Source organism: Podarcis filfolensis (assembly GCF_964270895.1).
Source record: "Podarcis filfolensis genome assembly, chromosome: 10".
NCBI lineage: Eukaryota > Metazoa > Chordata > Lepidosauria > Squamata > Lacertidae > Podarcis > Podarcis filfolensis.
This window is the reverse complement of record NC_139612.1, coordinates 66,637,423-66,662,194: the sequence shown is the minus strand read 5'-3', so window position 1 is coordinate 66,662,194 and position 24,772 is coordinate 66,637,423. Positions and strand designations below refer to the sequence as shown.

The 24,772-nt window shown below is 47.4% G+C and overlaps 1 protein-coding gene across 13 annotated transcripts in view; it reads left to right on the top strand.

Annotated features, from left to right (window-relative positions):
- LOC310743024 (endonuclease domain-containing 1 protein-like) overlaps positions 1 to 24,772 on the top strand; it is a 162,082-nt gene that overhangs the window by 61,673 nt on the left and 75,637 nt on the right. The gene's annotated exons all lie outside the window — the stretch shown is intronic.

Sequence of the window (24,772 nt, the reverse complement as noted above, 5' to 3'; positions counted from 1 at the left end):
GTAGCTTTTATTTTATTTCTGTGCTGTATCTTGTGGCTGTTGTTAGCTTCCCTGGGCTCTGTAATGAGGACAAAATTAACAGTGATAGTAATTAATAACAGGCTGGCTACAATACATGTAAGAAAACAAACTTCCAGGTGTATTCGTTCTGGGGTGGGGGACCTGTGGCTGCCTCTTCCCACGCCCCCAGGTTGCTGGATGTCAACGGCCAGGCGCAATGGGAGTTATAGTACAGCAGCACCCGAAGGCCAGCAAGTTCCCCACTGCTGCTTTAGTTGATTGCAATCTGAACGTGAGCCAGCCGTGAGAGGCAGCTGTTAAAAAAGCTAATGTGATCTTGGGCTGCCCATAGTGTCCGAATAGCCGCACTCTGTTCTGCACAGGCCAGGCCACATCTGAAGTACCGCGTCTCGTTCTGGGTGCCAAATGTTCAGTAAGGAAATGGGCAGACTGGGGGATGCCCCCCCAAGGAGAAAGTGACTCGGATGGCGAAGAATCTGGAAAGAGCGGGGTATGGTTAGCCTAGAAAAGTGAAGGTTTAAAGGGAGACCTGATTGTGTTCTTCCAGCATCTGAAGGGCTGTTCTAGAGAGGATGGGGACAAATTGAACAGGCAGCAATTGAACTGGGAGCACAGCTAAGAAGAGGCAAAATTTGCCTTTCACCCCAGAGGACCAGGAGGGAGGGGCAGGTTTCGGTCCTGCCCCAGCTGCACCCCTTTACTTTTCTCCTGTTCGAAAGGATGGCATCAAACGCAGTTGCAGAGGCAGTGTATGGACTAGGGGGAATTTTTGGTCTCCTTCGACTCCGCTGCCCCAATCCAGCGTACCCGATGGGGCCCTTTTTCCAGGGGAGAAAAGAATATGGACTCTCCGCACATCATGGTGGGAAACCTGTAGCTCTTCAGATTTAGGGAAGTTTTTAGTGTTTGATGCTGTATTATGTTTTTAATATTCGGTTGGAGGCCGCCCAGGGTAGCTGGGGAAACCCAGCCAGATGGGAGGTAATAATAATAATAATAATAATAATAATAATAATAATAATAATACATTTTATTTATACCCCGCCCTCCCCAGCCAAGACTGGCTCAGGGCAGCTAACACCTGATATAAAACAAATTGATTGAACTGCAACTTAAAAACAAGATTAAAATACAACATTAAAACTAAAATACAGCCTCATTTCAATGGAAACTCAAATCAAAAATTTTTTGGGGGATGAAAACGTCAGGTCTTCACCAAGGCTAACTTTCCAGACTGGTCCTACATGGGCCAGAAAAAAAGCCAGGGAGTATTATATTATTATTATTATTATTATTATTATTATTATTATTATTCAGATGTTGTTGGAAGCAACTTCTGTCACTCCTGACCGTTGGCCATGCTGTCTGGGGCCGATGGGACCCCCACCTTTGCCTTAAGCTGGTTATGGGGGGGGGGCAGATAGAAGCCCCTTCTTCCCCTCCAACTCCCTCTCTTCAGGCAAAGCAAGCAGCTCAGTAAGACTCCGCAGATTCATTTTTGCAGCAGAACCAGGAGCCCAGATCTTGCAGAGAGGCATCGATCAGGCATGGCAATTGAGACAGGAACGATGCAGGCTTCTCACCATTGTTCGCCCAGGAAATGTGGAGAACTGGGGGTGAAACAAGTCTTTCAAGAGGTGCTTCTGGCCAGCTAAGGGCACACCAGTTTTTTTAACAGTCTTGGCCGTCCCAGTAGAATGAATTCCAAAAGAAGAATGGGTGCCTTTTTCGGAGTACTTAAAGAAATATTATAGTATGGAGAACTTGTGAGCGGGATTTGAGCAACAGAAGTAATTCGATTATAACACAGTTGTTACGATTTAATAGATGGAAGTTAGGGTGCAGCGGAAGGGAGAAACAACAACTCCATGGAAAACGGGGGGGGGGGAGCTGGTAAAAATAAGAGAAACGACGGAAATGTGTTTTGATTGTATATGCTTTTTAAAAAAATATATATATATATTCGAAAGTTACAGTACAGTTGCAATACAATACATTTTCAGTCAGTATATCAATCGTACATGTTTAAAACGTTGAAACTTAATAAAATATAATTGGGGAAATAGCGAATTTCAAAAATCAGCTTGCGTCGCCATTGGGGAGCTCCACAACCAAGCTTGTTGTCCCAGCCTTCGGCATTGTGGGAAATCAAAATGGTGGCTGCTGCTGTGGCCGGCCACTCCGCAGGACTCCTTCAGGAGGCGGTGGGCTCTCCTTCCTTGGGGAGTTTTTAAGCAGAGGTTGGATGACCAGCTGTCATGGATGCTTCAGTTGAGATTCCTGCGTTGCATCAGGGGGTTGGACTAAATGACCCTCAGGAGTCCCTTGCAACTCTGCAATTCTGTGATTCGTAGCGCAGCAAAGAGCCCGCTCAAATCCAGTGGCAAACATTTCCCTCACAGAAACGTCCTGAGGAGGACAAATGGCTGCAAAGTTTGTGTTAAGCTTGGGGTGCAGGCAGCCCTAATAATTCAGAGTTTTCAATGAGCTTTTCCAGTGCCGCTAAATAAACGAGCCCTTTGGGAATGAAATAGTCAAATATTTAGATTGCAGGTGCCCATGTTTTGTTGGAACCTTTTTGCAAAGGCGTTCAGTATTACGAAGCTTAATTGGTTGGGAAATGAAGATCTGTTCTAGGACAGGCAAGCAAATGATTTTGGGGCAGGTGTGTGTTTTAATTGCAAAGGTTTTCGCTCTTCTGTCTTACGCTTTGCCAGAAAGTGCCAGAATGAGCCCCAAATGCGAAAATAATCTCTGCTTCCCTGCCCACATGCATCGCTGTTTTTTTGTTTTGTTTTTCTGGGGGTGGCAAGGAACCTGCTCAGGAAGAACGGTTATTTGCCCTGGCTATCTGAGCGACTAGATTAAGCAGCTCAGATAAATATCGCGGCGCACAATTCACGGCGACATTTTGGAGAGAACACGGGGAACCCTTTCCCTGGTTTTAAACGCCAAAGTGTCCGCAGGGGCGAAAAGTATTTTAAGCACGCTCCATGACTCGGGGGGGCGCATGCAAATTGTTGCTCACAGGCCAGTAATAAAATTAATAAAATTCCACAATGAAAAATCGGCAGCTCGTATCTGTTTTGGTACGAACTTCTCAGCAGTGGCGTCCGGATGAGTAAGAGCAGGTTGAATGAACGCTTAGGCCTCTTCATAATAAAATGCATAGACGCACTGCATGCGAAATGTCCCAGTTCTCATTGGGACCTAAGAAAAACCTTGCCGGATTGGGCAAAAATGTAGGCCCATCTATTCCAGGATCCTGTTCTCACAGTGGCCTGACTCTGCAGAAGGCAGCTTCTTCAGTTGCTGTGCTGCTGTCGACTCTGGAGAACTGCTGCCAGTCCGTGTCAGCAGTCCTGAGCTGAAATGGACCAACGGTCCTGTCTTTCAGGGGGTTGGACTAGATGACCCTTGAGTCCCTTCCAACGCTACAGTTCTATGATTCTGTGATTTGGCAGAAGATGGCTTCCTACGTCCCTGTGTGTATGTATCATATTCGTTTTTTAATTTGTATACCGTCTCTCTATCTTACAATACTCAGGGCGGTTTACAAGCTGAAGAAACAAAAAGTGTACATCTTATAACAATCTAATGCAGTACAAAAATGTGATAATAAAACTTTAAAATAGGCAACCTACATCAAAAAAGTGTGGCTTTCTCTGTCCTTTAAGGGGCAACCCAGCCAGATGGGTGGGGTATAAATAATAAAATGGTTATTATTATTAAGGTTCGCCAAGGGAACCACAACCGTGCCGTCACCCCTCCGGTAATAATCACCGTATTTTTTGCTCTATAAGACGCACCAGACCACAAGACGCACCTAGTTTTTGGAGCAGGAAAACAAGAAAAAAAAAATATTCTGAATCTCAGAAGCCAGAACAGCAAGAGGGATCGCTGCGCAGTGAAAGCAGCGATCCCTCTTGCCGTTCTGGCTTCTGGGATAGCTGCACAGCCTGCATTCGCCCCATAAGACGCACACACATTTCCCCTTACTTTTTAGGAGGGAAAAAGTGCGTCTTACAGAGCAAAAAATACGGTAATTTCCAATGGGGACCGAAGGGTTGAATAAGGCTGGGTTCTTATCGGTCAGACCCAACGGTTGGTGGGGGCAGTCCAGGTTTGGTTCATCGTGCCAAAAGTTGTAAATGTGGAAAAGAGTACACATTTTACTACCGGCGAGAGGGTGCATTGCTCCAGAACAATGACTCAGGGCTGAGCAGGTAATCAGGGTCACACTGTTCCATCTCGCTTTGGGAAGGGAGTTTTCATGACCAGTTCACTGATTAGCAAATTCTTTTCTTCCCAAGGCTAATCTCACCTGTAGGAGAGATTACAAAATTCACTCGTAACATTTTAGATCTTTTTTTTTTTAATTAAATTCATGACCCGCTCTTTAATCAAATTACGTCATCTTACAGTAATACGCACTTTTATTTTTAAAAAAGAAAACCCGCGTTAGAAATAAGTTAGAAATAGCAACTCTATGAGCAACTGCATTAAGCAATACAAAGCCAAATAGATCATTAAAAAGGCTGGGGAGAGATGTTTCCCCCTGGAACTGGAAATAACTTTAAAGGGCTAAAAGCTGCGGTGAAATCTGATTTGGAGACATCTAAGGAGTTACGTGCCCTTCAATCAGGCAAATTACGGGCTGCCGAGCTACTCATCTTCTCAGTGAAGTCTTCATTGCAAAGGCAGCATAATCACAGGTAAATGGTCATGTTGTTTAAATTATTTCAATTAAGTATAAAAGGAATTTCCCTTTTCTGGTCGCCTCGGGGGAGACCTGCAGGCTGGATAGCCGTTCGACTTCATGAATAAGGAGCCCGAAGGGCCATTTAACGGCAGATCTTTTGCAAATTTAATTAAAACAAGGACAACCGGGGGTTTAAATGGCAGGACATCTCAATTCGCTCCAGTCTGTAATAAAATGCTGTTATAGGGCCACCTCAATCTCTGCCAAGGGGCTCAGTTGGTAGAGCACGATGCTCTTAATCTCAAGATTGTGGGTTCGAGCCCCACCTCGGATGAAAAATTCCTGTCTTGCGGGAACGAGATGACCTTCACAGTCCCTTCCAAGTCTGTGATTCTGTGATACTCTTCAAATGTGGCCCAGGCATTATCCCTACTCACTGTGGGTTTTTCAGGGGAGGGGAGTGCATAGGCTGGAAGGGTGCAATAAAAAACATTTTAACAAATAATAGAGCTAAATGAAATAAACGTGTTTGCACAGGCATTTGGTGACTGTGAGCAGGAGGAGCAAGCGGAGTTTGTTGCCATAGCTGCTGTGTGTTCAGAAGATGTTTTTAGTAGTGTTTTAATAGTGTTTGTATGTGTGTGTATATATATAGAGAGAGAGAGAGAACTATTGTTGCTTTTGGTTTTGTAAGCTGCAGGCCAGGGCAGGATAGAAGCGTTTGAAATAAATAAATAGAAAGCTGGTTGTGCGGACATCATTCCTGAAGTAGGATAGATTTTTTTTTGTTCCTCTTGCTGCTTTTTCCAGAACTGAAGGCGATCTCTTTCCACAAAGAGACAAACACAGGGATACATAGAGGAGAAGGAGGAGAATCTTGCTTGCTAGCCCCACCCTCTGACCCCATTGCATTGAATGGCCCCAAATTTCACGCATTGAGCTGAAGATGGGGATTTGATTTATATGTGTTTACAGTGCAACCTACTTGTTTGTGCCTCTGGCTCACCGGTCAAACGCTGGCAGTATACATGAGGTCAAGAGTGTGATCGTCCGGCACGATCCTCTTCCCCTGTATTTGTTCACTTGACGTGTGGAGTATTGATTGGAAGAGAGGGCTCTTGTATTCTTTGGTTTCAGAAAATACAGATGTTTCCCTGCCTCCATTGATGTTTTCCCCTGATTCTGTCATTCATCACCATTGGCTCAAACCAGTTTTCACCCCAGCTGATGCCGCTGCAGTCGGTAGGATTCATCTCTGCATAAAACTACCAGCTTGATGATTTTGGGCACCTATTGGACAGCGCCAGTGATGTCATTAATGTTGCAAACCGCTCTGAGATCTATGGGTGTAGGGTGGTATACAAAAACAAATTACAGTGGTATCTCGGGTTAACACCTTAATTCGTTCTGGAGGTCCATTCTTAACCTGAAACTGTTCTTAACTTGAAGCACCACTTTAGCTAATGGGGCCTCCCGCTGCCGCCACACGATTTCTGTTCTCATCCTGAAGCAAAGTTCTTAACCCGAGGTACTATTTCTGGGTTAGCGGAGTCTGTAACCTGAAGCGTCTGTAACCCGAGGTAATACTGTAATGGTGAGAAACACATCCTTCCTTTCCATTCTGCATTTTTACATCTTGTCTTTGCACCCCAAAAGTCTGGTTTCGTTTGTGATTTGCATTTTAGTTCCTGTATGTTTGCTCCTCCTGTGGCTGGAGCTTTGATGCAACAACGCAGAGGTACGCCGGTGTGTGCGTTTTCAAAGAAGCGAGTTTGTGTGCTGGTACATAGTGTAACCGCAACAATTACACAGAGGCAAGAGGTCACATTGATCTGCGAGCACAGTTCCTGGGTGAAGTCAGTCCTGAACTCTGGCAACCCCCGTGGGCGCTTGTTGTTCTGTTGGAGGCCACCGGCTCAGAACAACCTTGGGAAGATTTGAGAAACGCATTTGTCCACCTGGATCTTGGAGGCAAATTGCCTGCTGATTACTCTCTCTGAATTGTCCCCTATGCTTAGGAGGGACATCCAGCTCCTGCCTGCTGCTCACATCGCCGGCCTTTGTCCTTTTTTAAACCTCCCCCCATTCTCTCCCCTCCCCATTATTCCCAGATTGCACAATTGTTAAAGAACAGCTTTGGACTGGGTGTTTTCGAAAGCCATGCCTGTTTCCTTCGTGAACCGCTGGCCTTCGACCCATTGTCTCGTAAGTCCTTCTGCCAACAGGATTTTTGCCGCCGCTCATGTACTTTGTAGTCCTGACCTCTGCGTTGGGATGGAAACTTAATATCCGCACTGCCGGCTCCTACAGGAACCTGCCCACACGCTGAGATTATTGTTGTTTAACACTTGCGAAGCAGCCGAGGCCAAGGCGAGGGACCTTTTTCATCCAGAGGCAAAAGTGGGCAGCGAATGTAAAATTTTATCAAAAGTCAGATTTGCACATTCCTGTTCAGCAGCGACTTGTAAAAGACACGGACTCGTTTTGCTTTTATTAAGCGAGTTTGTCCCAATTTGAATTTCTTGGCACAGAATCGCAATATCAGAAAAGCACAAGTTGCGCTCTTCGTGTGATGGGTAGCTTGGTTGGTAGAGCATAAGGAACTTAAATACTTAAATCTCCGTGTCGTGGGTTCGAGCCCAAATGTTGGGTGCAAGATTCCTGCATTACCAAGGGATGGGTAGATCACAGATCCGGCCCAATCGCCTTCTAAATCCAGCCAGCAGACGGTCCAGGAATCAGCGTTTTTTTACATGAGTAGAATGTGTCCTTTTATTTAAAATGCATCTCTGGGTTATTTGTGGGGCCTGCCTGGTGTTTTTACATGAGTAGAATGTGTGCTTTTATTTAAAATGCATCTCTGGGTTATTTGTGGGGCATAGGAATTCGTTCATTTTTTAAAATATATATATATAGCCCGGCCCCCCACAGGGTCTGAGGGACAGTGGACCGGCCCCCTGCTGAAAAAGTTTGCTGACCCCTGAATCTTAAATGATCCTCATGGACCATTCCATCTCTACAATTCTATGTTTCTGTGAATAAAGGATGGTGCAGGAACGCAGGGTTGCAGGACATCTGTGGCTCTCCAGATGTGCTTAACCAAGGTGGCTGGATGTTGTTGGAAGGGACCTATGGGAATGCGGATTAAACCAACCATTTCCTGCCCAGGAGCCTGTGGTGGCACCGACCAATGGGAAGTCAAGATAAAACCATTGTGAAGATTCACTGCGAAGCAAGGAAAGGAATTTCCCCCAAAGTCAGGGGAGAGCCGGGAATAGAACCCAACACCTTGTGACTCCCGGTCAGATGTTTCCAAGCTCCCATCATCGCGTTCATCTCTCTTCAAACGGAAATCTTAAAAATGATTCATCTTTTGAAAAGTGAGTGCCGAAGGGAACAGAGCATGAGACATCGGAGCCAGACTTAGGAGCTCAGTCTCTGGACTTCAAAAATCATTATGAAATAAGTTCTGGGAAAGGGCAGGGTGGAGAGGCTGAATTATTTGTTTCTGTCTTGCATTTACTCCCAGGGAGTTCAGGGTAGCATTCTGCCCTCACAACAACCCTGTGAGGTAGGTTAGGCTGAAAGACTGTGGCTGGCGCAAGGTCACCCATTGGCATAGCTGTCAACTTACAGATTTGAAAATAAGGGACCAGCAGCATTGAAAATAAGAGACCAACAGCCAAAATAAGGGACCTGCAGCCTCACCTGTTCCAGGCACTCCAGTCTTCCTGTCCTCCTGCAGTCTGGTCAAACTCATGCTGGTAGCTTCGAGAACACTGTCCAACCAACTTTGTAACCAGAGGTTCAACCGAATAGAATCTGAATCACATGCACCACAAGGCCTATGCAGCCTCAACTTAAGATGGCTCCCCGGCCTGGCTTTGCACTGCAAAGTTTGCAGCAGCACGTGCAACAAAATGGTGTCCAGCATTCAAAAACCCCCTCAGCTTGCATTAATTAGCCACACATAAGGCATGCAAGCTCCACCCCCCAGTCGTTCTTAGACTTCTTATTGGGTGAGCAACAGGGCAGGGAGGGAGGGAGAGGAGCTGCTTCCTTTGAAATTTAAGGGACATCATTTAAGGGACATTTAAGGGACATCCATCAATAAGGGACAGCAGCGGGACATGGCGCTGGAATAAGGGACTGTCCCTTCAAATAAGGGACACTTGACAGCTATGCCCATTGGGCATCATGGCTGAGTGGGAATTCGAACCCTGGTCTCCAAGCTCTTAGTCCTCGTATTGGGTGGGGGGGGGAAGGGGGGAGACCGGTGGATGAAATACTGGGCTAAATGTATCAGTGGTGAGACAGCTTCAAACTGCTCAGTGTGGTGACTGGGTGGTCTGTTGTTTGTTTATTTTGTAGAACTGTAGATTTGGAAGGGACCATGAGGGTCATCTAGTCTAACCCCCCCAGCAATGCAGAAATCACAGCTAAAGAAGAATCCCTGACAGATGGTCATTCAAGCTCTCCCAGGATAGTTCTTGTGAGCAAAATTCAAGGTGTTGGTGCTGACCTTGAAAGCCCTAAACGGCCTTGGCCCAGTATACCTGAAGGAGCGTCTCCACCCGCATCATTCAGCCCGGACACTGAGATCCAGCACCGAGGGCCTTCTGGCGGTTCCCTTACTGCGAGAATCCAAACATTAAAAGCTTCCCTAAACAGGGCTGCCTTCAGATGTCTTCTAAAAGTTTGGTAGTTATTTTTCTCTTTGACATCTGGTGGGAGGGAGTTCCACAGGGCAGGTGCCACGACCAAGAAGGCCCTCTGCCTGGTTCCCTGTAACTTGGCTTCTCGCAGTGAGGGAACTGCCAGAAGGCCCTCAGCGCTGGACCTCAGTGTCCGGGCAGAACGATGGGGGTGGAGATGCTCCTTCAGGTATACTGGACCGAGGCCGTTTAATGCTACCTTCCCTTAAAAATAACAGACGCACCTTGTGTCACAATAAATCTTTGCAATGTACAGTGTTTTTCCAGTGGAAAACCAGATGATGTGAACATCAAATGTATGTTGCATAACACCCACATAACACAAATGGCAAAATTTGTGTGAATCCATTCATTGCAATCTCCCTCACAACCCTATTGGGTTTAAAACAGTCAGCATTAGAATAGATGCTGATAAATGGCCTGTTGCTAAAATTCAAGCTTTGCGAAATGGCCTATATTTATCATATTTTTGGTAAGCAGTTTGTTTGGTCAATAAAGTGTGTGGGGGGGAAGCAATACAGTGGTACCTCTGGTTAAGTACTTAATTCGTTCTAGAGATCCATTCTTAACCTGAAACTGTTCTTAACCTGAAGCACCACTTTAGCTAATGGGGCCTCCTGCTGCCGCCGTGCCGCCGGAGCACGATTTCTGTTCTCATCCTGAAGCAAAGTTCTTAACCCGAAGCACTATTTCTGGGTTAGCAGAGTCTGTAACCTGAAGCGTATGTAACCTGAAGTGTATGTAACTTGAGGTACCATTGTACATGAAGGGGGAAGCACCAAGCCTGTATTAACCAGTCTGACATCATTGTCTTTCGTTTTGCTTTGGTCTCTTATTAGATTTCCAGAATCTTCATATATAAATAGAGAGGGATGTGTGCTTGGTGTGCTCAGAGCAGGTATGGGGAACCAAGGCCCTCCAGATTCTGTGGAACTGAAACTCTCATCAGCCGCAGCAAGCCTGGCCATAGAAACATAGAGTTGTAGAGTTGGAAGGGACCCCTGAGGGACATCTAGACCAACCCTGACCAATCAGTGGTCAGAAGTGATGGGAGTTTCAGTTCAACAACATCTGGAGGGCCCAGGTTTCCCCAAACCTGTGCTTAAAGCATCAAACACAGCTTTGTTGTCTATCCTGGAAGGATGCAGTTAGTCACTGAAATAAATAGGATTTCAGGGATCAACATGACATAGATACCAGTTTCATAAAGTGAAAGGTTTGGACAAATTTTGTAGCCTTGGTTTTCCCCCCGCAACAGACCTAACACAAACCCTCTAGAAGTTGTATGTAAAATAATACTGCAGAACAGTTCTCCGACCAAATCATTGCAGCGCCCTTGCGATTGATCCAAAGGCTTTTTCGGCAATTAATCCTAACCGATTCCTCAGCTGCGCTAGCTACAGGAAAAGAAGGCGTGGAAGAATTGCGTTAGGAATGTTCATGTGTTCTTCTTGTAAGACCAAGATTAGGCCGATAAACCACATTAAAAAAAACAGTCATGCTTGTTGCTCCTTGTTACTATAACCATCCGCTGGTGTGTTTTTTTTTATCAGTTCCTGGGCTTTGGAGTGTTAAATAAATGGCCAGAAGCTAAGATTTTCATCCCACAGCTTAGTTTTGGGTGCGGTCTCCTCGCCTCTCTTCCGTTTGGCCAGTCGGCTGAAAGAGGCTGGAGAATTGACTCTGGTTCTGCCCCAGCAGGTTTGCAGGAATTCGTTTAGGAGACATTACAGAGCCGCTTGTTTGTCTCTTCTCAACTCGGCCCCTGTTCGAGCTGATCGCTGCTCTTTTGTGTACCGCAAATAACATACGTTCAGAAAGGCTAGCTATATATCCGAAGGGCACAGCGGAGCGGAAGTTGTGCTGTAGTTTCATTGGAATTAATGAGGCGTGTTGTGGCTAATTGCTTGTTGCGCTCATTTCATGGGGGATATGAAACTTCCTTTGCACTGGGGAGGGGGTCAGAACTTGCAGCCTTTATCCAGCGGGTCTCCTGAGCACATGGGTGCAACGTGAACATTCGTACTAGAAAACGTGGCTTCGGTTTACATGGTGGATAGACGGGTCTGTTTGCAGGTCTCACGGCTGCAGAGCTCAATTTAAAATGAGAAGAGAAACAAAACAAAGAAGGATGAGGAGCAAAGATACCACGAGACTTAATCTCAGGGCTGTGAGTTTGAGCTCCACGTTGGGCAGAAGATTTCTGCATTGTTGTTGTTGTTTAGTCGTTTAGTCGTGTCCGACTCTTCATGACCCCCTGGACCAGAGCACGCCAGGCCCTCCTGTCTTCCACTGCCTCCCGCAGTTTGGTCAAACTCATGCTGGTAGCTTCGAGAACACTGTCCAACCATCTCGTCCTCTGTCGTCCCCTTCTCCTTGTGCTCTCCATCTTTCCCAACATCAGGGTCTTTTCCAGGGAGTTTTCTCTTCTCATGAGGTGGCCAAAGTATTGGAGCCTCAGCTTCAGGATCTGTCCTTCCAGTGAGCACTCAGGGCTGATTTCCTTCAGAATGGAGAGGTTTGATCTTCTTGCAGTCCATGGGACTCTCAAGCGTCTCCTCCAGCACCAGAATTCAAAAGCATCAATTCTTCGGCGAGGGGGTTAAACTAGATGATTCTCGTGGTCCCTTACAACTCTGCAGTTCTATGATTATAATGGTGCATCTCTTTACATAACTACTCAAAAGCAAGCCTCGTTGAATGCAATGGGGCTTACTCCCAGGTAACCAGGGATCAGTGTGTGATTTCCTCCTGCAGGAGTGCGGAACCTGAGGTTCTCCAGATCTTGTGTGAATACAGCTGCCTTGGTCAGGCCACACCTACTAAAGCATCCATGACAGATGGCCATCCAACCTCTGCTTAAAAACCTGCAAGGGAGGAGAGTCCACAACTTCCCAAGGGAGACCGTTCCAGTGTCAAACAGCTCTTACTGTCAGAAAGTTCTTCCTGATGTTTAAGTCGGAATCTTCTTTGCTTGTAACTTGAAGCCATGGGTTCAGGTCCTAATCTCCAGAGCAGGAGAAAACAAGCTTGCTCCATCCTCCATGTGACAGCCCTTGAAATATTTGAAGATGGCTATCTTATCTCCTCTCCGCCTCCTCTTTTCCAGGATAAACATACCCAGCTCCTTCAACCTTTCCCATAAGGCTTGGTATCCAGACCCTTGATCATCTTGGTTGCCCTCCTCTGCACACCCCCCAGCTTGTCAACATCCTTCCTAATTTTGTTGCTCAGAATTGGACACAGAATTGGCAGAACAGAGTCATGCTATTACTTTCCCTGATTTGGACACTAGACTTCTGTTGATGCAGCCTAGAATAGCATCAGTGTTGTTTTTTGCTGCTGCTGCTGCTGCTGCATCACCCGGTTGACTCCTGTTAAGCGTCTGGTCCACCAAGACCCCTAGATCCTTTTCACATGGACTGTTAGAGTAGGTCTAAATCCTGATATTTTTACAGATTTCCAGGAGTTGCTTTGGATCCGTTGTACAGTGGTACCTCGGGTTAAGAACTTAATTCGTTCTGGAGGTCCGTTCTTAACCTGAAACTGTCCTTAACCTGAGGTACCACTTTAGCTAATGGGGCCTCCCGCTGCTGCTGCACCGCCAGAGCACAATTTCTGTTCTCATCCTGAAGCAAAGTTCTTAACCCAAGGTACTATTTCTGGGTTAGCAGAGTCTGTAACCTGAAGCGTCTGTAACCTGAGGTAGCACTGTAAGACATTTATGAGCCATTTTACCATATACTCCCCTCAGTGTGCATGTTGGAAGTCATAAAAGTAAAGGACCCCTGACAGTTAAATCGTGAACGACTCTGGGGTTGTGGCGCTCATCTCGCTTTATTGGCCAAGGGAGCTGACGTTTGTCCGCAGACAGTTTTTCCGGGTCGTGTGGCCAGCATGACTAAACCGCTACTGGCAAACCAGAGCAATGCACGGGAACGCCGTTTACCTCCCCGCCAGAGCGGTACCTATTAATCTACTTGCACTGGTGTGCTTTCAAACTGCTAGGCTGGCAGGAGCTGGGACTGAGCAACGGGAGCTCACCCCATTGTGGGGATTCGTACCACCAACCTTCCGATTGGCAAGCCCAAGAGGCTCAGTGGTTTAAACCAGGGCGCCACCCATGTCCCGTTGGAAGTCATAGAACCATAGAATTGTAGAGTTGGAAGGGGCCGAGGGAGGAGCGTTGGGTTCTTTCTTTTCCTAGTAGATTTCCACAGCATGTAGCTGCCAGGATTCAGGACTTCCTCTTCCTGCTTGGCAAAGATCTGGCATTCCACGAGACTCCGGCTCTGAAGTGGCTCGTCCCACCCTAATCCCTTGGTAGATAATTGATCACATCAGCCAACGCTCGGCAACTTTGCCACAATTGGCAGCCGTGGCTGCTTGTGGGAGTTCCGGGATTGGCGTGGCCAAGGGAGGAGCAGGCCAGAGGGCATTGGTGGAGCTGGGGCAGAGAGAGGCGCCCGCCAGCCGTCTCCATCTCTGGCCCACACAGTCAGGGCTTTTGTCCAAGGACACAGCGAATACTCCAGGGCACGTTAATTGCAAGCGGGGAGAAGCAGAGAGGCAGTTGCGTGGGCAGGAGGCAGTGGCGGGAAAGAAGGAATTGCGGAAGAACTGCAGGCGTGACCCGCTCAAAGCCAGGCTTGAAATTAGGCCCACACCCTGCCCTACAAAAGTGGAATCTAATGCTTGAGTATTCCCCGCTCCTTCCCCTAGAGATGGGGGAGAAATACCATTTAAAGGTGAGCCCACCTGACTCACGCTTTCTAAAGCAGCATGTGGGATAAAGCACCACCATTCTTCAAATTTCTCTGAATTATTTTTTTCCAACGCAGTTCTCTGGATGAGTACAGTCATACCTCGGGTTAAAGGAGCTACGGGTTGAGTGTTTTCGGGTTGCGCTCCATGGCGACCCAGAAGTAACGGAACACGTTACTTCTGGGTTTTGCTGCTTGCGCATGCGCAGCCGCTAAAAATGATTTCAAGTGCAGACACGGCGAATCGTGACATGTGCAGACGCGGGTTGTGTTCGCTTCAGGATGCGAACGGGGCTCCAGAAAGGATCCCGTTCACATCCAGAGGTACCACTGTAATGAGAAACAAGCAAAAAAGCATATACAGTGGTACCTCGGGTTAAATACTTAATTAGTTCCGGAGGTCTGTTCTTAACCTGAAACTGTTTTTTAACCTGAAGCACCACTTTAGCTAATGGGGCCTCCTGCTGCTGCCGCGCTGCCAGAGCACGATTTCTGTTCTTATCCTTAAGCAAAGTTCTTAACCTGAAGCACTAATTCTGGGTTAGCAGAGTCTGTAACCTGAAGCGTCTGTAACCTGAAGTGTATGTCACCCGAGGTACCACTGTACTGTGGTAAAGCGTGCCTAAAAATGCATGTATCGGCAAAAGCAACATTTGGAATCATAGAGTTGTAGCGTTGGAAGGGACCCTGAGGGTCATCTAGTCCAACCCCCAGCAATCTAGGAGTCTCAGATGAAGCATCCTTGACAGATGGCCACCAAACATCTGCTTAAAAACCTGTAAGGAAGGCAAGCCCACAACCTCCTAAGGGGGACATTTCCACTGTCGTACTGTCAGAAAGTTCTTCTTGATGTCCTGCCCTGTAATGTGAATCCATTGGTTTGAGTTCCCCTTCAGAACAGCAGAAAACAAGCTTGTTCCCTCTTCCATGTGACAGCCCTTGAGATATCTGAAGATGGCTATCACATCTTCTCTTAGTCTCCTCTTTTCCAGGCTAAACATACCCAGCTCCTTCGACCGTTCCTCACAAGGCATGGTCTCCAGACCCTTGATCTTCTTGGTCGCCCTCCTCTGCACACCTTCCAGCCAGGGGTGGAGGAAGGGGGGTGCGGCGGGTGCGGGCCACCCTGGGTGTCGCCACTGGGGGGGGCAAAATGCCGGGTCGCACTCACCGCGGGGCCTGCAGCTCGCCCAAGCCACGCATCTCTCCTGGGAGAGACACGGTGGCTTGGGCACACTCAGGCTCCACGCTGCCCAGACGGTCCACCCCCTGCCTCCCCCCAGCTGTAGGGTGGCTGAATGGGAGGAGGCAGGCAGGCTCTGGAGGCCCCACGGTGCACCCTGCCCCTATGGGCAGCTCGCCCCGACCCTGGGCGCACTGCCACGCGCTCGCATGGCTTCCTCTGCCGCTGCTTCCAGCTTGTCAACATTTAAAAGCGTGCATTATATCAGGGATCGTTATGTGCAAAAAAAGAGATGTCTGTATTAGGCAAAGTTGCATTCAAAGACGAGTACAGTGGTAGCTGGGGTTACATACGCTTCAGGTTACATACGCTTCAGGTTACAGACTCCACTAACCCAGAAATAGTACCTCGGGTTAAGAACTTTGCTTCAGGATGAGAACAGAAGTTGTGCAGCGTTGGTGCAGCAGCAGCAAGAGACCCCCTTAGCTAAGTGGTGCTTCAGGTTAAGAATGGACCTCTGGAACGAATTAAGTACTTAACCCGAGGTACCACTGTATATTAGGAGAAAATGCTGATGAATCACAAATTGATGTAGAGAACTGAACTTTCGATGGGGAGGGGCGGGACTGAGACAACCCAACATCGACAAATTCACCAACTGTTTCGCCGTGTCAGCTGTTCAAAAAATTTTTTTTACCCTGTGCAAAAACACTATCCTCTGCTCTGCTTTATGCCTTTTGATGACGAGGAAAGCAGCCGTTCTGTTCAGTTTACACAACTATTTTTGGACGGAGCTGTATCTCACTTTTCAGCAAAAACGCGTTTCCTTGTTAACTCTAACTTTGAGGGCAACTGCAGGGGGAATTCTGCAGGTGAGAAGGATGGTCCTTATGCATTCCCACCCTTGCTGCTTCTCTCTTCATCCCTACAGCCTCCTCCCTTGCTTATTTCCTGTCGTAAGAGGCAGCTTGGGGGGAGAAGGAAAGCAGCCAGGGAGGCTGCTGGGGAGAAGGAGCCGGTGGGCAAAGGGTTAAGCACTCCCTCACTCCTACTGCCTTTCACCTGCCTGTGCCCTTTCCATCCTGGCAAGGCAAACAGAGGGGTGTGACGCCTGTTGCTTGTGAAATTCTGCCCACTGGCATAGCAGTGAATCAGCATGTTTTATTCTTTTCTTTATTCGTTTTTTTGGCAAGGTGAATGGCTTCGTAGCCGCCGAGGTGGCAGCTCGTACAAAATTTGGGCTGAAACGAAGGTGGGCGGAAAAGCCACATTCCTGGCAGGTTGGCCTTTCCTGAGCTTGGCATGCAAAGTATGCGCTCAGCATGGCAGAAAAGGCACCTGGCCTAACCCTGCACCTCTCCCCACACTGCAGGGTTGAGGAGTCCTTTTTAGCTCCACATTGTCTTCTGAGGACCGCATGCCAGTACAGTGGCACCTCAGGTTAAGTACTTAATTCGTTCCGGAGGTCCGTTCTTAACCTGAAACTGTTCTTAACCTGAAGCACCACTTTAGCTAATGGGGCCTCCTGCTGCTGCCGCGCCGCCGGAGCACGATTTCTGTTCTCATCCTGAAGCAAAGTTCTTAACCCGAGGTACTATTTCTGGGTTAGCGGAGTCCGTAACCTGAAGCGTCTGTAACCTGAAGCGTCTGTAACCTGAAGCGTCTGTAACCCGAGGTACCACTGCAATGATAAATTCCATTGCAAAACAAAAAACGGCGCCTAAACATTTCCATTGTGGCGACCGTAACTTCGGTTTAAGGTGCCCTTGGCTGCTCTGCACCATTTGGCTCAGTTTGCACGCAGCTCTCGCCTGACCTGTCAAGAAAACACACCTGCAGGCTCTCTGCTGCTGCTGCTAGGAGCACCCAAGCAGGAGAAGTCGCCACATAGCTGTTGTGTGAACACCTTCAACCCTGCCTTCTCGCTGTGTTGTGCTCTGCATGCCACAAATGACCTTGGCGGCAGCTAATCAGAAGGCTTTCCAGTGTGGCTGCTTTGTTGACCAAAGTTGTTCCGGCACCTGTGAACATGCGCTTCCAGCTGCTTGCAAGAGAATTCTTCAGCATGAGAGAGCTTGTTCCCACGGTGGCCAGGCAGATGTCTTTGGGGAGTCTTGCGGGAAGGGTGATAGCTCAGGCAGTGATTAAGCACATTCTTTGCATGCGAAAGTTCCCAGGCTCAGTCGTGGGCGTCTGCAGCCCGGGCTGGAAAAGACCCCCTTCCTGAAACCTTTGGAGAGCTGCTGCCAGCCCTTGTTGGCAGTATGGAGCAAGGCAGACCAAATCTTCTGATGTTTGGTATAAGGTACCACCTCCTGGATGGGGGACACAGGTGGCGCTGTGGTCTAAACCACAGAGCCTAGGACTTGCCGATCAGAAGGTCGGCGGTTCGAATCCCAGCGACGGGGTAAGCTCCCGTTGCTCTGTCCCAGCTCCTGCCCACCTAGCAGTGCCCACATCAAAGTGCAAGTAGATAAATAGGTACCACTCCAGCGGGAAGGTAAACGATGTTCCATGTGCTGCTCTGGTTCGCCAGAAGCAGCTTAGTCCTGCTGGCCACATGACCCAGAAGCTGTCTGCGGACAGACGCCGGCTCCCTTGGCCTATAGAGCGAGATGAGCGTGCAACCCCATAGTCACCTTTGACTGGACTTAACCATCCAGGGGTCCTTTACCTTTTTTTACCTTTGAAAACCTGGCATCTCTGGCTAAAGTCCACCCATTTCTTTGAATTAATTAAACTAAATAGTTTTAACTGGATTTCGAATTAACTGGTCCTTTTTGAATTTTACTGTGTTCTCTTCCTCAGTGGGCTGTGGAACCGCTAGTCTGAATGGTGCTTTTAATTTTATTTATTTATTGCATAAAATTTACACACCACTTGATTGCATAAAAGCCTCAAAGCGGTTTGCGAGAAGACAATAACATCAAGAAAAATTCACAACCCTACTTTGAAACATACAAAAGTTAAAGTTCTGAAACTTTAATCCCAACTTCCTAAGCGTCTGGGTCAGCTTGTCTCAACAAGAATGCTTTTAGCCGGCCCTGATAAGAGTACAGTGAAGGCACCTGCTTGGTCTCAATCGGCAGTGAGTTCCAAAGTGCTTTGCGCAGCAGGAATTTCCTGAATCGCTCTAAATCCGGCGCCAAACACCTTGAACTTTGCCTGGGAGCAGATTGGTAACCAGTGCAGATCTCTGGGCATTGAGCTTTTTATAGGGGGCACTGGGGATGGGTTTATGGAACCAAGCGGGTGGCGGCTAGATTGCTGGTTTAAGTCCGCTTCCTATATTCCTGAGCCCAGAAGCAGTTGCTGCCCAGCAGCCGACGTTCAGGCATATGGAACTGAAAGTTGCAAATAAAATTCAGCAGGGCAAAGGAACTGCTATGGATGTGTGTGCTATGATTGAGGGAGGAAACAGAGCGCTGCTCCCTTGCTCTCCAATTTCTGCACCCCCCCCCCCGGTGATAATCTGTTCTGCCAGGGGAGAGCAGATCCAGATCCCGTTTCCTCCCTAGCAAGGAATAATCCGTCCTTGCGATGGGAGTAGCTGGAGTGCTGGACTTGGAGGCCCAACTCCTTGGTTACTTGCCAAGCCTATGGCAGATTTTGCCATGTGTTCTGTGCTACAACTCCCAAAAGCTGCAGCTGGCACAGTCCCGGAGTGCTTTTAACAGCCAACCCCCTTACCCAGGGAGTTTTGGGAATTGTAGCTCGGGGTAAGGTAGGGGGCCTCCTTACACTTCTCAGCACCCTTAGCAAACTACAACTCCCATAATTCTTTTTTTGGGGGGGGATGGAGAGTCATGACTGTTCACAGTGCTTTTATGCACGGTGTGAAAGTGGCCTGACATGAAGACCAACTTGTGTTTCAGTTTGAATGTGGTTTCGGTCTGCTCATCTTTGGGTGTGAATGGAGTCAAATTGCTCTTCCATCCTTTGGGGGGGGGGGAGAGAGAGAGAGAGAGAGAGAGAGAGAGAGAGAGAGAGAGAGAGAGAGAGGAAGGCATAAAGATCACAAAGCCCCTACAATTGGCGCTACTGTCATAGAATAATAAATAATAGAATTCTAGAGTTGGAAGGGACCTAGTTCAGAAATCCTCTGCCCAACTTGGGGCTCAAACTTGCCACCCTAAGATCAAGAGCCTCGTGTTCTACCAGCTGAGATATTCCGCAGGGCTCTCGACTGCCCTTCCTAGGCAAATCCAGATTTTTTTGCCTCGTCACTTTTGACTGCCAGCGCGGCAACATTGAGCCATCCGAACTGGTGTCCGCAGGTGTTGCGGAAGAATGCTGGGCGCTCTGCCACGGCAAACACAGCTTACCTCTGCCCTTGATAATCGTGGGTGGGTGTTGGAAGTGACTTGCATTTATTCCTTCTTTCCCCCCTCCTTTCTCTCAACAAGCTTTTCAAACGCTCCTGCCGTCCCAGGAACGCACCATGAGCGGCAGAATTAAGGGGCTTGGGAGAGGCTGGCTTCTGGTGGGCAAGGGAAGAAGGAAGGGTTGAATTGCAGGTGGATCTGATTCAAAGTTTGTTGTGCCGCTAAGCTCAGAGGGACGCGGGTGGCGCTGTGGGTGAAACCACAGAGCCTAGGACTTGCTGATCAGAAGGTCGGTGGTTCGAATCCCTGCGACGGGGTGAGCTCCCGTTGCTCGGTCCCTGCTCCTGCCAAACTAGCAGTTCGAAAGCACGTCAAAGCGCAAGTAGATAAATAGGTACCGCTCTGGCGGGAAGGTAAACAGCGTTTCTGTGCGCTGCTCTGGTTCGCCAGAAGCTGCTTAGTCATGCTGGCCACATGCTGTACGCCGGCTCCCTCGGCCAGTAAAGCGAGATGAGCGCCGCAACCCCAGAGTCGGCCACGACTAGACCTAATGGTCAGGGGTCCCTTTACCTTAAGCTCAGAACAAGAACGCACCACCAGGCCTATGGGGGGGCACGTTAACTGGAAAAATGCAAGCTGCTCCCTCCCACAAGCTCTTTCAGAGCAAAAGAAAGTATCTCAACTGAAGTGGGGATGTTCGAATTCTCACAAATGCTGGAGAAGGAGACTCTATAGTGCATCCTCTGTGAAGGGCAGGATCATAACCATCATAGGAAATGCAAATGTCAACGAATGAATGATGAAGTTCATCCGTCCTTAGCTTCCCTTCCTCTCCTGCCTTTTCCATAATATTCTTTATTGATTTTCATTTACATACTCCACATACACATATTGTATTACATTTTACATTTATATTTACTCCTAAGGGCCGACTTCCTTCCTTCCTTCCTTCCTTCCTTCCTTCCTTCCTTCCTTCCTTCTGGATTTTTATATCACATCTAAATTTTTCGCATTATCTTCATCCATTTTGTATATTCTTGTTCTTCTTTCGTATTTTTCCGTAGAGTGTCTATAGCCAAATAAATCCTCCTGTATATGCAATTCTTATTGTCTGTCTGTACAGTGGTACCTCTGGATGTGAACAAGATCCGTTCCGGAGCTCTGTTCGCATCCAGAAACGAACGCAACCCACGTCTGCAGGTCGCGATTCGCCGCTTCCACACATGCGTGTGACGTCATTTTGACCGTCTACGCATTTGTGAGCGGCGAAACCTGGAAGTAACGCGCTCCATTACTTCCAGGTCGCCGCAGCTCGCAACCCAAAAATACTTATCCCGAAGCTACTTCAACCCGAGGTATGACTGTATTCATTTACAACTACCATTGGTTAGATTAATCACGTTATACATTTTACTTTTTATTATTTTCTTTATCCAGAAATTTTCTTTGTATTTCCCATTATGAGGTTTATTTCGGTTCTACTGGTTTCACTATTTCACCTTATCCTTCCTATGTATGACATAAATTTTTCCCATTCTTTTTGAAATGTTTCATCGCCCTGTTGTCGAATTTCCCCCGTTAATCTAGCTTATTTCTGCATATTCCATTACCTTCTGTCGCCATTCTTCTACCGTTGGTAATTGCTGTTGTTTCCAAACCTGGGCTAACAATAACCTCGCCACTGTTGTTGCATATAAGAACAATTTCTGGTCATTCTTAGTAATGTCTTCTCCTACCATTCCCAACAAGAATGCCTCTGGCTTTTTCAAAAACGTATATCTAAATATCTTCTTTAATTCATTATATATGTTTTCCCAATATATTTTTACCTTATCACATGACCACCGCATGTGAAAGAAACTACCTTCTATGAGGGGTTTGGGGGCTCATTTCCTCTCCTGCCTGTGGCGGCTAGAAAGGTTGTGAGGAGGTGGCACATTTTTTGGCCATGCCGCTATTTAGATTAGAGGCTGTCAACTTAGAAATGAATTTGATTATAGTCAACAAAAGGGCACCATTTCAGATTTCTTTTGGGACTCGGCCGCCTCTGGCTAAGCCAGGTCTGCAAAACAGCCAAGAACTGGAGTTATTAATAACTGTGCTATTAATACAGGTAAAATTAGCAGCGGGCTTTGTGTTTCTGCATGCGCACCTGTTCCCATAAGCCTGTTTTGTTATTTGTTACGGCAGGTAGAGGGACGCTCGGCAGGTAATCAACCAGACAAGAGAGATACGGCTGCATCGGAATTCTAAAACTGAATTTACCTGGGAGTAGACGCGGGTGGCGCTGTGGGTTAAACCACAGAGCCTAGGACTTGCCGATCAGAAGATCGGCGGTTTGAATCCCTGCGACGGGGTGAGCTCCCATTGCTCGGTCCCTGCTCCTGCCAACCTAGCAGTTCAAAAGCACACCAGCGCAAGTAGATAAATAGGTACTGCTCCAGCGGGAAGGTAAACAGCGTTTCTGTGTGCTGCTCTGGTTCACCAGAAGTGGCTTAGTCATGCGGGCCACATGACCCGGAAGCTGTATGCCGGCTCCCTCGGCTAATAAAGTGAGATGAGCGCCGCAACCCCAGAGTCGGTCATGACTGGACCTAATGGTCAGGGGTCCTTTTACCTTTACTAGATGCGGGTGGCGCTGTGGGTTAAACCACAGAGCCTAGGACTTGCCAATCAGAAGGTTCTGATGGTCAGGGGTCCCTTTACCTTTACCTTTTAAGTCTGCCAGTGGGCTTTAACTTCCAAGTAAATGTTCAAAGGATTTCGCTGTTCACTGAAAAAATTTGGATCCTGGGTGCTTCCCCTGAAACATAACCCAGGGCACAGTTTGGATGCTGGGAGGTTGGAATATGTGAAGTAATGATAGAAAAGTTTCCCTGGGCATGAGCTAAGTAGTTTTCATTCATTTCTACAGCATTGTCGATACTACAAGAAGCTCAGCAAACAGGCTTTGTAGGATCCTAGAGTTGGAAGGGATCTTGAGGGTCCAACCCCCTGCTATGCAGGAATCTCAACTAAATCTCCAGAAAGTCTTGCCTAGTCGTACAAAAGAAAGCACAAGCCAAATTGCAAATGTTCCGTAAAGTGACAACAGATTGATGTCCTAATTCATGCTCAATGTAACATAATATATTTTCATCATTGATGTTCTGTATTGTGTTTTTAATCAGCCCTGGGATCTTTTGATAAAGGGCGGTATATAAATTGAATAAATAATAATGTAGTGAGATGGAGACAAATAAAGTAGTATACGCACAGAAATTATGAATCTGCAAATTAGTATGCTGATTCAGACTGCTGTTCTAAATTCACAGAGGAACGTAACTCTTCGGAGGGTTGCTGTTGTGGATCTTTTTCGGTTAAGACGAAGGGTGGTTCGCCTGCGGCAATCCTGATTACTTCTTCCCCGCTTTCCAGACTTTGAGCTTGCATGCACCGTCCTGGGGCCATCTCCATCCCCTCTTCACCCTGATTTTAACGGGGGTAATTGAAGTTTCGGGATAAACTCACTTTTGGATAATCAAGACACGTGGCTTGGTGTGAGAGAATCTTTGCCCTGGTTTTGACTTGTTTGTTCTCTCAGATTGTGGTTTTATGGCAGGAAGCTCTAGAACCCTCAATGCTGGGGTTGGGTAGATGAAAAGCAAGGCTTTCAACTTGCAGGATTTCTTCATCTTTTTCTTCTTCTTCTTCTTTGCAAAGAAGGCTGCATGTAGCAGGGAAGGTGGCATACCGCTTTGCAGAACACTTGTATTTAATCTTTTGTTGGAAGCCGCCCAGAGTGGCTGGGGAAACCCAGCCAGATGGGTGGGGTATAATATATTATTATTATTATTATTATTATTATTATTATTATTATTATATTGCATTCTTCGCAGACAAAGCCCCACACGTTCTTTGAAGGTTTCCTGGGAGTTTTGAAATGCTCTGCGCGATTGTTTTCTGAAAATCTGTTGGCTTCAGCCTGCGTTTCCTTGCAGAGATGGAATCATAGAATTGGAAAGGGACCCCACGGGTCATCTAGTCCAGCCCCCTGCTTTTATAATTCTTCATGAACCTTGCAAAATATTTTCCAGAAGGGTAGCCTTCTTAGTAAAATCAGCCAAGCCTTGCGGCACCCTGAAGATTAACCAATTTATTACGGTACGAAGTGGCAGGTATATACGCCATCAATTTAGGTTGGTGGCCATCAGTGTCCCTTGTGGGTGAGAGTTCCATAGGTTATAACTATGCTCTGCATGAAGAAGTTGTTTATTTTATCTTTCCTGAATCTTCCATCAGCATTGAATGTCCACAAATTCTAGTGTTATGAGAGAGGGAGAAAACTTTTATCCAGCCGCTAAGTGTAAACTAACAAATACATTGAAATCAGGCCCATTGCTTTCAATAGGTCTTCTCTGAAGCAAAACTCTGAATAAAACTTAGTTGAATTCCTGCACTGCAGGCGGTTGGATTAGATCTTCCTTCCAACTCTACAATTCTATGATTCTGTGAATGCAACCTGCAGATTAAAAGCCCCTCAGTGCCTGGGATCTATATATCTCAGAAGGAGACCCTCCTCATATGTAAAAGGTAAAGGGTAAAGGGACCCCTGACCATTAGGTCCAGTCGTGACCGACTCTGGGGTTGCGGTGCTCATCTCGCTTTACTGGCCGAGGGAGCCGGCGTACAGCTTCCAGGTCATGTGGCCAGCATGACTAAGCCGCTTCTGGCAAACCAGAGCAGTGCACGGAAACACCGTTTACCTTCCCGCCGGAGCGGTACCTATTTATCTACTTGCACTTTGATGTGCTTTCGAACTGCTAGGTTGGCAGGAGCTTGGCCTGAGCAACGGGAGCTCACCCCGTTGCGGGGACTCAAACCGCCAACCTTCTGATCAGCAAGACCTAGGCTCTGTGGTTTAACCCACAGCACCACCCGCATCCCTTCCTCCTCATATGAGTGGACAGCTATTTGTGTCCTCTCTGCTAACTTAGAACAATTTCACTACACATTTTAGGTGAGGGCACAGGGGGATTTTCTGCACACACCAAATTCTGCACAAAAACTGGAGAGAGGGAAAT